General features: G+C 34.7%; 1 long non-coding RNA gene across 2 annotated transcripts; it reads left to right on the forward strand.

The window, feature by feature from the left end:
- The first annotated feature begins 110 nt into the window (after positions 1-110).
- LOC112502615 lies at positions 111-4099 on the forward strand. Of its 2 annotated transcripts, none has more exons than XR_003067730.1 (3): positions 111-394; positions 2950-3150; positions 3805-4099. It is a non-coding gene; the product is annotated as an uncharacterized LOC112502615 (long non-coding RNA). The 2 variants fall into 2 exon arrangements; XR_003067731.1 differs by having other exon boundaries at positions 112-394; positions 2950-3090.
- Positions 4100-4580: the final 481 nt, after the last annotated feature.

Here is a 4580-nt window from a genome sequence, read left to right on the forward strand (position 1 = left end):
AAGTAAATTTAATAAAAATCTTAAAATTTTAAAATGACTAAAATACCTTTTATTTATAATACATTTACCTTTACTTTTCAACCCTACCCTCTACCCGGCTACCCTCTCCAAGATGCCGTTCCATCGCTCCCCTCCTCCAAGACGACGTTTCATCCAAGTCGTCCCTCCCAATACGACGATTCAGGCATTTCTCTCGCTCTCCAAGATGACGATTCCCTTAAAAGCGAGTTTCCATCATTCAATCGTTCAATCCAATAAAGTAGAAAAAGGGTTTTGCACCGAGTGGGGGAATCATACTGTAGGTTGATTTTCTTGAGAAGTGAAAGGATTGCAAGTTGATGTTCTTGTGGAGGATTTAACACAACTGAGATAATGACCATTGCGTAAATCAAAGGTAAAGGTCTTTCCACTATCGCTTATTCATACTTCTCGGTAACCCTATAATTTTTTTTTCATACTTTCGATCTCTCTAGGTTCGGTTTCATCTTTGTGGTTTGCTTTGAGTTTGATTTTGGACCATTTTTATGAAATTTTGGTCCGAGTCCAGGTAAGAGTTTAAATTTTTTGCTTGAAATTATTTCATTGAGTAAGGTTTTAGGCAAGTTATAAGTTTGAATTTAGTTTAGCTAGGTTTTAGGTTTGGTTTGAATTTAGGCTTTTGTTTTCAATTTGGTTTGAGTCTAGGTTAAAGTTTATTTTTGAATCTCCAATGTTTAAATCAAACTGTAAAAGTAAATGATGAATCCCATACACCCTACTTTCACTTGTTGGGTCTTCATTGAATTGGATTTGGCTTGAAATGCTTGGCTCAACAGCTCGTACTTGCTCATGAGCAAACACCATAATAGAGGGGTATTTCAGTTCCAGATCAAAGCAAGAGTTGATTAAAAATATCAGATTTCATTTATGCGAAAATCTACTGTTAAGTTGACAGTTTAATGCAGCTAGCGACATAAGAAGCTGTGATCTTGTTCAAAAGATAAAAATCAGGTTTCACGTGTTCTCACAAGACATAAGAAGCTGTGATCTATTTATGTCATGGTTTTAGTCATTGCTATTTTTTAGATGTAAGGCCTTTTATCTCAAGTTAGGTGGGGTAGGCAAAGGATTAAACTATAAGAAATTATAGACCAGTGAAAGCCAAAAGCAAACATAATGCGGCAAACTCATACCAAAAATTAAATTTGTGGTGAACTCAACATTCCTAATGCTTGGATGACATGGAGAATCACTATCAAAACAACAATATGAGAAATTAATGCTTTGGTGATCAGCCAAGGAATAAGCTTGACATATATTTACCTAAAAATGATGGGAAAAATGATGGTCCAAAGCCTGTCATTGCTTTCACCACTGGAGGAGCCTGGGTAATAGGGCAGAAAAACAGGTACATGTGCTCTCCTAGACATCGATGTGATTTCAAAGAGGAAAACAAGTGCCAAGTCATGGATTAAGTAAGTTGAACACGAATCACTTTATCAACTATGTGATTTTCCTTAGTTCTTTGTTTTTTAACTCGAGCAGCAGTCCTGGAACTTGTAGTAAGAAACAACATTATATACTGATGGTATGACTTTTTTTCTTATCAATCATCTGCTCTGATTTTTTTACTCCCTCCTTCATCTTCTATTATTTTTGTGCTAAATGAAGGTAAGAATCAAAACCCTAGAATTCAAAGCAAAGATTTCTTGATACGAATGCAATTTTAACTATAAATTTGTAATCCTTAACCAGTTGAGTCTGATTCTTCAGAGGAAATTCAGGCTTTGTTTAATGAGGTAACCCCAATTGAACTAAGTTTCCGTTCGTAAGTCCTTATGGTTTGATCATCTTATCTGTTTAGCGATTGCCATTTTTCTAGAAGGTGGATATGATGCACCATTAATGATGTCATGTTGACCAAGAACTTGAGACATGTTAACAATTTGATTTTACTGATGCTTTCATAATGCTTCATTGGGAGTCGGCCATCTAAGACTCACTTGATGGCAAGATGCAGTAAGGGACCGGGACTTTAAAAAAACAAAATTTTGGTGCATAATTGTGTCTTGGGTCAGCTCTTTATGCAAGGGATATATCTCTATTTCATAAGTTTTAGTGCTAATTGTGTCTTGGGTGTTGGCTTGATTGTCAATGCTATGCAATTCAAGAACCTATGAATATTTACAGTGGTGAAAGTATGTTTACATTAACATATAACCTGTTTTCATTTATGTTTTCTTTGTGATCGTGGGCTATGCAGTACATGTAAGCATACATGATAATTTGAATTATTTGATGCAACATGTTAAATATCTGCATGTATTTCTGTTTATGTGTAATTATACATGTTAAGGAAGAACAACACTAGCTATAGTTGATTCAAAATTTGAAAGAGGAGCCATTGAGGAGTTGCAAAATGCATCTGGTGGGACAGTGCAAGCAGACCTTGGGACAGAGCTGACTTGCTGAAAATGCTTGCTCCTTTTAAGTCAATGACTACTAAATATTAATGCAATAATTTTTTTTACTTGTGCTATTCCCTTGAGCAAAAGATTATCTCAAACAACTGAACAAGTAATCATATTAATTTCTGTTGGTAGTTGGTGAAACATTTTGATTCAGTAGTAGTAGAATTACACTTGTAGGAACTTGAAAAAACATTTTTTATGTTCTCAATTGGCGAACTTTTTGACAGAAATTAGTGACATTAATCCTAACGAGCTTCTTTCTTTTTCTTAGAGAGAGATCATCCACTCCATTTTTTACGCTTGTAAGTTAGTCAATTTTCTAGCTGGATTTTTCTGAAATATGTTCTCATGAGCTTCTTACATTTTTGTATGAGAGTGCAGTTGAATATCTTTTCATGAATTTTATATACTATGCACAATCCTATGAGCTTTTGCTAACTAAAAGTTGGAAGCATCTGTGTTTAACTGCTGTTTTCCTCACAATTAACTTTATTTTCAGCAAATGATGGCACAACGATCTTGGAGCAGATGGATGTTGACAATCAAATTGGAAAACTTATGGTTGAACTGTCCGAAGTCAAGGCTACGAGATTGGTGATGGGTTGGTGGGTAGAACTGGAGCTTATAGCAATAGCAACTGGTTTGTGGTCACTGATTGGCTATTTAAAACTAAGTTGCCATTTACCAAACACTTACCCGGGTAAGCGCTTACTGAGTCACTTTATTTTACCGGATGAATATGGCAAGGACTAAAAATCTTACCCAGTAAGAGCGAAGGCAAGAATTGAGAGTCTTACCCGGTAAGTGAGGACGAAAACTCTTACCATGGTTGGCGCTTACCGGGATAAATTGTTGCATACGATGTGTTTTAGTGAATAAAATCTTATCCGATAAATAAAAGATAGTGTTGAATTTTACCGGTAAGTGTTTACCGGGTAAGTGTTTAGGTAAACGGCCCCTAAGTTTTGTGTAATATACGCTGTTACTATAGTTGCTGAATGCCTACTTTCTGCTGCTATTTTTCGTCTTGTCCAGGTTGTAGAATTGTTCCCAGGTTCCAGGAACTAACACCTGAAAAGCTAGGAAAAGTAATTTTGATTCATGTTTTCTTGTTACTTCTTTATACTATGGTAGCACAGATATACTGATGTGAATTCTGGTGATAAGGTTTGTGGTAGCATAGATATACTGATGTGAATTCTGGTGATAAGGTTTGTGATGCTTGGTATTATGTCCTTTGTTGGCAAGGCACGATAAACAATTACTGTACATGTATTGGTTTGCTTAGGGGCTCAGAGTTCTCAGCCCAATTATTGATTATTTATCAATAAATAATTTTTTTTATAAACTGCAGAGAGGAGTTGTTGCATGAGTGAATCAAGGTCAAGTGATTTTTCCACTTTAATGACTATGAAGCAAGGGACTGCTGACATTTACAAGAAGTATGGTTTTTGTTTAATTTGAAGTATGTGTTGTCGGGAATGTAAAGTGCAATAAGCGTATTATAGATTAAGAAGATTGTGTTGTCGGGGAATGTCAAGTGCAATAATTTATTAAAGTTTGTATTGGGGGTTTGTCTTTTGAGCAAATCTGTCAAGAGATAGAACAATGTAATACTAAAGATGCATCGATGAGTACATCTTTTCATATCTTGTGCCTTTTACATTTCCAACCTAATTGTTTTTCTGGTTTTTGAGTTATTAATTCAAGCAAACTAAAAAACTTCATAATCCTTTATATCCGTTGCATTGTGCGACTACTTTTAGTACAAATGTTGTAGGCTTTATAATATCTTGAAATAATTTGATATTTCAAAATTGAATTAAATGTTAATGAATTTTTACATCACATCGCATTGTGCGGATACACAACTAGTATATATATATATATATATGTTATAATAATTTCATGAAATGTTTTATTTTGAAATGATGGATCATTTGTTCCTACTGTGAATGTTCAAAAAGTTTGAAACATGCATGCAAGAATACGCTATTTAATCTGAATATATTTACATTGTAGTGGATTTACACATTGGGAGCAGGTTGTATTGTGATTGCACTGCTCTACGCATAAGAGCACGCCAATTTGATCATATTCATGGCATATAGTTTACAACAATTATGCATA

The sequence above is a fragment of the Cynara cardunculus genome, unplaced genomic scaffold (genome assembly GCF_001531365.2).
Source record: "Cynara cardunculus var. scolymus isolate 2C unplaced genomic scaffold, CcrdV1 Un_Scaffold_1673, whole genome shotgun sequence".
Lineage (NCBI taxonomy): Eukaryota > Viridiplantae > Streptophyta > Magnoliopsida > Asterales > Asteraceae > Cynara > Cynara cardunculus.